General features: G+C 48.3%; 1 long non-coding RNA gene across 1 annotated transcript; it reads right to left on the reverse strand.

Annotated features, from left to right (window-relative positions):
• Positions 1 to 4124: 4124 nt before the first annotated feature.
• Positions 4125 to 10688, reverse strand: LOC144305439 (uncharacterized). Its single transcript, XR_013372461.1, has 4 exons — positions 10323 to 10688; positions 8434 to 8507; positions 7576 to 7689; positions 4125 to 4863 (listed from the first exon to the last, which is right to left on the reverse strand). It is a non-coding gene; the product is annotated as an uncharacterized LOC144305439 (long non-coding RNA).
• Between the last annotated feature and the right edge of the window lie 299 nt (positions 10689 to 10987).

Consider the following 10987-nt stretch of genomic DNA (forward strand, 5'->3'; position numbering starts at 1 on the left):
CCTTGCCCTCCACTCCTGCTCTCTCTCTGTCTCTCTAATAAGTAAATAAATCTTTTTTTAAAGAGAGGTGCAAAAATGTTTATTTTTTATTTTTTAAAAGATTTTATCTATTTATTCATGAGAGACACACACACACACAGTGGCAGAGACACAGGCAGAGGGAGAAGCAGGCTCTCTGCGGGGAGCCCGATGTGGAACTTGATTCCAGGACCTTGGGATCACGCCCTGAGCACAGGGCAGACGCTCAGCTACTAATAAGCAAATAAATCTTAAAAAAAAGAAAAAGAAAAAAGAGGCTGACCTCACTAAAGTTAGAAACAAGCAGAGGACTGAGATGCACTATTTGCAACATTTATAACAAGTGATTAATGTCCAGAATATAAAGAACTCCCACAAAATAACAACAACAAAAAAACCCCCAATCCAACAGAGAAATGATATTGTAGTAAATATTTGTCATCTGTGTTTTAGGGAATCCTTCATTATGTGCAAACTTGGGGCACAAGTAGCCAAAGGGGTCACACCCTCCCTGCCCGCCCTGCTCTGTGTAGCTGGGGGGTGGGCATGACGTCAGCCCTACCCAGGCCCACAGGTTTCACTCTCCTAGCGTGTGGGGTCTTGAGTGGATGGTGCGAATGGGTAATAATAGTTGGAGTGGAGAGGAGAGGATCATGCTTTTAAGGTCTTAAAGGAAATAAGCTGGACCTGGGACTGAGTCCGCATCGGGCTCCCAGCATGGAGCCTGCTTCTCCCTCTGCCTGTGTCTCTGCCTCTCTCCCTGTGTCTCTCATGAATAAATAAATAAAATCTTTTTAAAATTTCAGTCTGCAACACAGACACAATATATACGATATAATCCCATCTATGTAGCTCCCCCCCTCAAAAAAAACCCCAACCCCCCAAACCCCCCAAAAACAACAACAACAAAAAAGCCCACGTGTGTTGCAAATAGTGCATCCCAGTCCTCTGCCAGCACAATCACAACAACACAGCAGTGATTGTTGCTTTTCTCTGGTGTGTTCAACCTCTCCTCTCCCCCTTCATGGATCTTTTCCATGTTCAAAGACTTTCCCGTCAAAAAAAAAAATCCCCGCTGGATCCCCTGGCCCCTCTCCAGCACTGTTTCTTGCTTCTCCACTGCCTCAAGCTAACTGTGTTAGGAGCTGGGGTTGGATCCCGCCCGGAAGCAGGCGGGGGGGTGGGGGGGTGGGGGGGAGGAATGCGGTTTTGTGTGTGTGGGGGTTACATGCTTGTTAGAGCATCTCGGGGAGGGGCAAGGCGCCAGAGGCTGGAGAACTCGGGAGCCCGGCACAGGCGCGTGCACACCGCACGCACCTGCTCCCGCACAGGCACACACGCGTGCTCCGCTGTCACCTGGAGTTCTAGCTCCCCCAGCGAGGCTCTCAACTGGGTTAGCCATCCTTGCCCCTGCCCCCTGCGGCCAAGAGGGCTCTCCCAGGGTGCTCACTCCCACCCCCTGCAGGGACAACGTGGGGGACCCCCATGGGCTGTGGACTACACACGCTGCGGGGTCCCAGCTGTGTGGAAGTGGAGGTGGGAGGTGGGAGGAGGGTGGTGGGAGGTGGGAGGAGGGAGGTAGGAGGTGGGAGAGGGTGGTGGGAAGTGGAGGTGGGGGGAGAGTAGTGGGAGGAGGAAGGTGGACTTGTGGACATGGGACGTGGAGGTGGGAGGTGGGGGTGGGAGGTGGATCTAGCCGGGGCTCCTGGCAGCCGCAAACCAACCTACTGACTCCAGCGATTCTCCCCTAAAGTCAACTGTGTCACGATGAGTCAGGACCCCATGGGGGCCTATCTTGGCTTGCAGGTCCCCAAAGCAGATTGTGGGAGACAGGCTCGAGGGCCAGGCCGGGGTTTTCCTGGCGGAGGGTGCCAGAAAGCAGTGGGGGAGCAGGGGAAGTGAGGCAGGGGTGGGGGGGAGGAGAGGGCTCCCTGGCCTCTGCACTGGCACAGAGCAGTGGATGCAAAAGCAGGGGAGCAGTTCTCCCCCAGCCCCTTCCCCCTGGGTGGGGACTCTGCAGCTGCCCTGGGCCAGCTCTGTCCCGGCCCCTAGGTGGGGATGGGGTGCGGTGGGGTGAGGGGGGGTTGGGGGGGCGCGGCTGGAGGAGACCTGGGAAGAGAAGGCGCTGAGGGCATGGTGGTGGCCGCTGGCTGCCCACAGGAGGAGGTGGCCCACCCGTGGTGGCCCAAAGGGGATGGGATGTGGGGCACCAGGGACGTCTACCAGGAGACCTGGTGCCCAAACTCCAGAAAGCAGGTCGAGGACACGCAGAAGCAGCTGATACACAAAACGCCTAGAAATGAACTTAGGAGAGGTGCAAGGTGTGAGTGAAAACAGCTGTGAAACTCATAAAGGCCATGAAGAGCCTGGAATGTAGCCAACTTATTCCTGGTGACCGAGTCCCAGTGTTCCAGGGATGTCCATTTTCTCTAGATGAATCTAAGAGATTCAAGGTTATATGAATCCAAATTCTTATGCAATTTTTTTTTTTTTGCAATTGGACACCAAGATTCTAAATTTATCAGGAAGCATAAAATATGTGAGAATAGCCAGCAGAAAACTGTAAGAACAATAATCACGGGGCTTGTCCTGCCATATATTAAATTGTAAAGTAAGTGGTGAAAGCATACCTGGCCCTGGCCCAGGAACGAGGAGATGGATCAGTGACGAGGAACAGATCCCAGACCTGGATCCAGAGAATTAACTGGGGCTGTTTTGTCTGTGGCAGGAACCCAGAGGGCACAAGCTCAGGCACAGCGAGGAGGGTCTCGGTGGGTGGAGTAGCAGCTCATGGGGCCTCTGGCAGTCCAGTCGGGGGCCGGCACCCTGCTCCTTCCAGAACTCCAGCCTCGTTGTTTCTCCTACCACAGACCTGCTTCTCTGTGTTTCAGTCCACATCCTTATAGCACCCTCTTTCCCTCTCTGTCTCCCTCTCTCCCCTTGTCCAAACTCCCATGGATGGAAGACATGGACTGGCTCTCGCTGGGTCCGCTAACACCGTGCTAATAAACTGGAGCCAGGGCAAGGGCATGTCATGACCTGGCTGCTTCGATGACCCCCCATGGGAAGGAGGGGAGAGATCACAGGAATACGGTGACTGGGGCACGGGGTTGGAGGGGGGTGGACCAACCAAACGTCAGATGTCCATTGCATCAAAATATATACATAAGAATTTAGTAGCTAGTTGGGACACAATCAGAAATATGTATTTGGTCTCTGTCCCCAGTTCTTGACACCCTGAATCCTTTGGCACCTCTTGGGCAATAGGAGCATCTTTCGTTCTAATGAGGTGACCCTGGTGGTTTCCTGCAGAGCTTCAGGTTGGGAGCTGGTCACCCCAAAGATCAAGCCATGATTAGAAACTTGGGATTGTCAGCCCCCCTCGTCCTCCATGGAGATTGAGTTAAAAATTGGTCATGCCTATGTCATGAAGCTTCCGTAAAAGTCTCTACAAGGATGCCTAGGGGGCTCAGTTGGTGAAGTGTCTGCCTTCGGCTTAGGTCATGATCTCAGTGTCCTGGGATCGAGTCCCGCATTGGGCTCCCTGCTCTGCAGGGATCTGCTACTCCCTCTCCCTCTGCCCTTCTCCCCTGCTCTCTCTCTCTCTCTCTTTCAAATAAATAAAGAAATAAAATATAAAAAAAATCTCTCCATTAGGGGGTTCAGAGAGCTTTTGGGTCAGAGAACACCTTCATGTGCAAGGAGAGTGGTAGCACTCCAAACCCCTGCGCTTGCGACCTCTCTGGACGCCTCCTTAGATTCCTCTTCATTTGGCTGTTCATCTGTGTCCTTAATCATATCCTTTATAACAAACCGGTAACACATGAGTGTTTTCTTTGTGAGCCCTTAGAGCAAATGATCACAAGTCTGAGGAGGGGGCTCATGGGCACACCTGACTTAGAGCTGGTTGGTCAGACATGCAGGTGACCATCTGGGGGTGCAGATGGCATCTGAACTGGAGGGAAGGCAGTCCTGTGGGACCGAGCACTTACCTGTGGGGTCTGAGCTAACTCTGGGTAGTTGGGGTCATAACCAAACTGCCGGATACTCAGTTGGTGTCTGTAAAGTTGGAAAATTGGTTTCCTTTAATCATGAAGGGGGAGTTTCAAATTGGAGAAGAAAAGATGTGGTGAATGGCTGGGGGGGACGGTGTCTCTCCCATTCACGGACCTTGTCAGATTTATTTATTTATTTTTAAATTTTTACTTATTTATGATAGTCACAGAGAGAGAAAGAGAGAGAGGCAGAGACATAGGCAGAGGGAGAAGCAGGCTCCATGCACCGGAAGCCCGATGTGGGATTCGATCCCAGGTCTCCAGGATCGCGCCCTGGGCCAAAGGCAGGCGCTAAACCGCTGCGCCACCCAGGGATCCCGACCTTGTCAGATTTAAAAAGAAATTTGATGATGGAAATCATTTATTTCTTATGTGGTATCTTTCTTGATTCTGCGTGGCTGGAACAATAGTTCTCAAAAAATCTGGTTGAATGAGGCATTTCGTATCAACGGGATAAGCTGTGGTAGCGTCGGTACAGAGGCGCCCTGCTACCCCTGATGTTTTAACAGGAGGTGAAGAACACTTCAAATTTCAAAGCTGAAAACCTTTTCTATGAAATAAGAACCAGAGAGCTTCAGCCCCTCCCCCCAAAGTCACATGTTTTACCATAAATAAACTCTTTTGAAATAGCATGGAATGCGCTCCACCTGTATGACGGAAAATAGCCCGCGGATTATATCTCGATGCCTCTGCAGGATTCGGGAAGTCTGACTGCTCCATAAAGTATTCCTGCCGGTTGGTTTTCCCTCATGACCTTCCACGAAACCAGTGACTTCAGCACAGCGCATCCCTGTAGCATAAATTTATTCTATGTTCAGATTTTTTTAAAAATTTATTTATGATAGTCACAGAGAGAGAGGCAGAGACACAGGCAGAGGGAGAAGCAGGCTCCATGCACCAGAAGCCCGATGTGGGATTCGATCCCTGGTCTCCAGGATCGCGCCCTGGGCCAAAGGCAGGCGCTAAACTGCTGCGCCACCCAGGGATCCCTATGTTCAGATTTTTCAATTCTGGTGCTTATGTTGCCATTTTCAGAAGGATGATAATAATTAACAGGTAAACATGAACCCCTCCCACAATCTCAAACCAGTGGAGAAGGAAAGTAGACACCAAGACACTGGAATATGTCATTGTCATCCATTTTATTTTATTATTTATTTTATTTTATTTTATTTTATTTTATTTTATTTTATTTTATTTTATTTTATTTTATTTTATTTATTTTATTTTATTTTAATGAGAGACACAGAGAGAGAGGCGGAGACACAGGCAGAGGGAGAAGCAGGCTACCTGCAGGGAGCCGGATGCGGGGACCTTGGGATCACGACCTGAGCTGATGGTAGACGCTCAACCACTGAGCCACCCAGGCACCCCTGTTTTCCTGTTTTCATTAAGTAGCCGGTTGCTTTGGGGGATTTTCAGCGCGTCCTTCTCTCCTCACTGACAGTGGACATGGACGTTTCCAGTATGAATTGCAAACTGAAGGGGAAAAATATCTGCCTCCCATGGCTCTCGTGGCCAACTGTCTACCCCCCTGGGGAATGAAACCTGTGTACCATCCAGGGATGTGCCTAAGGCAGAGTGGGGTGGTCATACTTCTGCAGAGGGCCTGGATTCCTGCCTGGGCACCGCTGCTTCTTAGCAAATCTGCAAGGCCCAGCGGTTCCAGATTCCCCCCAGAGTCTCCCTGACTGGTCATGGCCACGGGGTGGGGGACCTGGGGGGAGCTTGTCCCTCGAGGACATCGTAGGGGCTCATCTCACATGGCTTGGTTGCACTTTCATTCCCTTGTCACCCATCTGCCTGCTCCAGGGGCCAGGCTCTCTGCACCCACGCACGTCCTCTCCGTCCCGAGTCACACCCACATTCCCATATTAGACACCCGCTCTGCTGACCACATGCCACTTGCAATTATTGATGGGTGCCCTTTTCAAACCAATGTTATGACTGGCCTGGCCCTCGTGGTATGATTACAAGACACCCTTTGGGAATGACCATTGGGAATCTTTGAAAAAAAAAAAAAAAAAAAGATTTATCGCTTACCAAAGACCTGGGAACGGGGCACCTGGGTGACTCAGTTGGTGGGCCTCTGCCTGCAGCTCGGGTTGTGATCCTGGGATCCTGGGATCGAGCCCCGCGGAGGGCTCCCTGCTCTATGGGGAGCCTGCTTATCTCTCTGCCTGTGGCTCCCACTGCTTGTGCATGCTCTGTCTGTACCTCTCTGTCAAAAAAAAAAAAAAAATCTTAAAAAAAAAAAAAGACCTGGAAACTGTACAGGGCACTTGGAGCCCCACAGTGAGGTGGCAGGTGCAGTGAGAGCATGTGCAGCCAGTGGCTTTTATTGGGGTCGAGGGTGGAGGCCTGGGGCTTTGCAGGCTCATTCTGTTGGTGAATTTAAAACAAAGAGAATTTAGAGCCCAGGCAAGACAAAAGGCAAAGTGGCCCAAATGGTCAGTTATGGAAATCAACCAAGATCTATAAAATAAGAGCCTCAGGGCGGGGAGGTGGCCTGGCTCTTTATGCCTATTTTGTGCTCCTGTTGTGGGACAAGGTGCCAGGCTGGGGCAGCGGGACCTGGAGAAACCAGGTGCAAGAGGACAGGGTTAGCAGAGAGTGCAGCGACTTCCCACATGTGTCAGAACTCCACGTGTGACAGTGACGGGAGCAACAAGAATTTACAGACTTGGTAAGACCCAAGCCTGGCAGGGCAGGGATGGAGCTGGGAAAAGTATATAAAAGGAGTGAAGAGAATGGAAATTAAAAGAAGAAGAAGAAGAAGAAGGAGAAGGAGAAGAGGAAGAAGGAGAAGGAGAAGAAGAAGAAGAAGAAGAAGGAGGAGGAGGAGGAGAAGAAATTCCATTTTCAGAGATATGTATAAACTCCACAATTGGACAAGGTGGAACCTGGGATTAGGAGAAAGGGAAATGGGGACATGGCAAGTGGGGGTAGGGGCTGCAGCTTTCAGGGTGCCTGAAACCCTGAAATGACCCAGGGTCATTCTGTGTTTCCCTGGGGTAAACCATGAGCAAGGCCTGCAGGGAGCAAGGCTGGCGGCATCACTCTGCTCATTGCCTGTGCAGCGAAGCGGTGGGCTTAGGATCCCACAAGAAACCCTACACTTGAGGGGTGACTGGGTGGCCCAGTGGGTTAAGCGTCCAGGTCTTGATTTAGGCTCAGGTCGTGATCTCAGGGTCGTGAGATCGAGCTCCGCGTGGGGCTCTGTGCTCAGCAATGAGTCTGTTTCTCTTCTTTTCTCTCTGCCTGATGCCCCCACCCCCCTTCCACCACAAGCACACACACACTGTCTCTTTAAATATAAATAAATAAAATGTTAAAAAAAATAATCCCATGGAGAGTCTGGGCTGAGATACTGGGGAGGCTGCTGTGCCATTAGTTGGCTCAGGACAATCCAACCCATTCCGTGATAGTCTAAGGGTCAATGGCGCAGCCTTGCTGAGAGATGCCCAGAGAGACGGGTGTGGAGAATAGCCATTAAACTCACAGTTAGATGAAAAACAGCCACCAGAAAAAATGTTGCCATGGAGCAGGTGAAGACGGTGACCAGACACTAGGCACATTAGTTAAGCGAGCAGCCTGATGAGAGGAGGTCATAAGGCTGAAATGCAAGACAAGAGATTATGGGACTACAGGAGACATGACATGAGAACTGGTTGAATTGCACAAAGAAATGAGGGGTGAGGAGCACCTGGGGGGCTCCGTCAATTGAGTGTCTGCCTTGGGTTCAGGTCGTGACCTCAGGGTCCTGGGATCCAGTCCCACGTAGGGCTCTTGGCTCAGCAGGGAGGCTGCTTCTCCTTCTGCCTCCCCCCCCCCCCCGGCTCCCCCTGCTTTTGCTCTCCCTCTCTCTCAAATAAATAAATAAAATCTTAAAAAAAATAGAAATGAGAGATGAACATCACAGAGAAATAAAAATGCAGTGAAAGGAATATGAAGGGGACAGACATTGTGGAATACACTATACAGGACATGACAAATAGAGGGGATGAAAGTGAGCAAATGAACTGGGAATAAATGTAGAACTAAAAAGAATGAGGAAAGTTTTATATATATAAAATATGTAATGCATCTCTATACTATACACAGACATGTCATATATTTTATGTATGACATGCAAAGAAGTCTAATACACACATAGTTGGAATCTCTGAAGAAGAAATCCCAAAGAATTGATAGAACATACATAAATTTCAATAAATAATTCAAGAAATTTTCCTTAGATGAATCCATATATTGAAAGAGAAAACTCTATGCCAAGGAAAATGGATCAAGCATATTGAATTTTAAAAATAAAGAATTTTTTGAGCAGCCAGGAAAAAAAATAAAGGGTCAAGCCACTTACAAGGGGATAAAGATCGGGCCAGCCTTGCATGTCCACAGATCCACAGCAAACTCCAGGAGAGGTGGCCCACGATTCTCAAGGAAAGAAGGTGAAGTCAGGATTTTATGAGAAGGCCAGTTTTCCATCCTCCTTCCCCCTCCTCCTCCTGGCAACCACCGATCTTTTTGCCGCCTCAAAATAGTTTTGCTTTTTTTTTTTTTTTTCCAAAATATCATATAGTTGGAACCCTATGGTGTGTAGCTTTTCCAGTGTGGCTTCTTTCACTTAGCAATATGCATTTAAATTTCTTCCATGTTCTTAGGTAGCTTAATAGCTCATTAAAAAAAAATTCCATTGTGTGGAAGCACCTCAGTTTGCTTATCCTTTCACCTCTTAAGGGACATCTTGGTTGCTTCCAATTTGGGGAAATTATGAGTAAAGCTGCTACAGATATTCATGTACAGGTTGTTGTGTGGACATACATTTTCAACTCATTTGGACAAATACCTAGGAGTGTGATTGCTGGATTGTATGGTAAGTCTACGTTTAGCTTTGTAAGAAATGGCCAAATTGTCTTCCATAATGGTGGGACACTTCATTCCCAGTGGCGGTGAACCAGAGCTTCTATTACTTCCCACCCTTGCCAGCCTCTGTTGTTGGTTGTGGATTTTAGCCATTCTGATAGGCGTGCGGTAGTGTCCCACTGGTGTTTTAAGTGCCCTTCTGATATAGGATGTTGAGCATCTTTTCATATGCTTGCCTGCTGTCCACATGTCTTTGGTGAGGTGACTGTTCAGATGTTTTGCCCATTTTCCAATTGGGTTGTTTATTTTCTTATTGTTGAATTTTAGGAGCTCTTTGTAAATTTTTTTTAAAGATTTTATTTTTAAGTAATCTCTACACCCAATGTGGGGCTCGAACTTACAACCCCTGAGATCAAGAGTCGTATGCTCCACTGACTGAGCCAGCCAGGCGCCCTAAGGCTCTGTAAATTTTGAATAGAAGTCATTTATCATATATATGTTTTGCAAATTCCCCACCCCCAATCTGTGGCTTATCTTCTAATTCTCAAAACCTTAGGCAATTTTGGACATGCATGATTTGAGAATGGTTTCATGAGCTCTTTTTAAAAAGATTTTATTTATTTATTTATGAGAGACACACAGAGAGAGGCAGAGACACCGATGAGCCACCCAGGCGTCCCTCATGAGCAATTCTTGAAGAGATTACTAGAGGATGAATTTGGATCAACTAAGGAATAACTGGATACATTTTGGTAAAAGGAGGGTGGTACATATAGACTATATTTATCACAGAACTAACACAAAAGTTTGGTGGTAGGATTGGGAGATGGAAGGAATAAAGTTGAGGATATAAGCTAATTCATTCATCATTCATTAAAAAAATAAAACACTGAATTTGAAAAGCTGGATCATTTTCTAAGAGGATATTATTTATCAGAAAGATCCCAGAAGAGGGGTACCTTGGTGGCTCAGTGGTTGAGCGTCTGCCTTTGGCTCAGGTTGTGTTCTTGGGGTCCTGGGATCGAGTTCCTCCTCAGGCTCCCCGCAGGGAGCCTGCTTCTCCCTCTGCCTGTGTCTCTGCCTCTCTCTCTGTGTGTGTCTCATGAATAAATAAATAAAATCTTTTAAAAAAGAAAGATCCCAGAAGAGAGAAGATATAAGTAGAGGTTTTTAGAAAAGAAATACAAAAAAGTTTTCAAAGAGTCGCTAGCTTCCCCCAAAGGTTCAGACTTTGTCGATGTCACAAAAAATTCTAACAGACGAGATTTTTGGATACTGTTTGGGGCATGGAAAAAGAGGAAAAATCTCCACATTATTTTAATTAAGGCAGTACAATTGCAAAGGTTGATAAAAAAATTATATAAATAGTCCATGCCAGTCACCCACCTGGCTAAACTGTGGTAGAAATCTGGATGTAGATACACAAGAGTGAAGATGATGTGGAGGCACGGGGAGAGACCACTGCCCTGGAGCTGGGGAGAGAGGTCTGGAAGCCAGCCTTCCTCACAGCTCTCAGAGGGAGCCAGCCCTGCCGAGGACACCGTGATCCTGGACTTCCAGCCTCCAGGACCAGGAGGAGTTACATCTCTGCTTGTCTGGCCCTCTGTGGTGGTACGTGCTTACGGCAGCCCTTGAAATGAGGATTGCTTCTCCTCGGTGTGGATGCCCATAAAATACACGGTCGCCTGGGAAGATCTGCCACGCCACAAGAATATCCAAATCTGCCAATAAAATTCCTGGGCGTACGAATTAGGATGAAGTCATCAAACCCCATAAGCGAGGATCACATCCAGCAAGAGTGGAACTAAGGAATTCTGGTTTTGGAATCTCAATTGATTAAATTTCTTGTGGGTCAGCTTTGGCAGAGAAGGGTGGCAAGCGATGGTATCTGTGCTTTGAACAGTGACACCCATTCAGAGTGTTGCCCATGAAGCTTGTCCCTGCCCTCTTAGGACCCCTCGGGGCCACCCCTGGTGATTCCTTCCTCTGGTGGAAAACCACGCTGCCTCAACCAGAAGGTGGAGGACAGTCCTCACCATCAAACGAGCTTT

Source organism: Canis aureus, chromosome 3 (genome assembly GCF_053574225.1).
Source record: "Canis aureus isolate CA01 chromosome 3, VMU_Caureus_v.1.0, whole genome shotgun sequence".
Taxonomy (NCBI): Eukaryota; Metazoa; Chordata; class Mammalia; order Carnivora; family Canidae; genus Canis; species Canis aureus.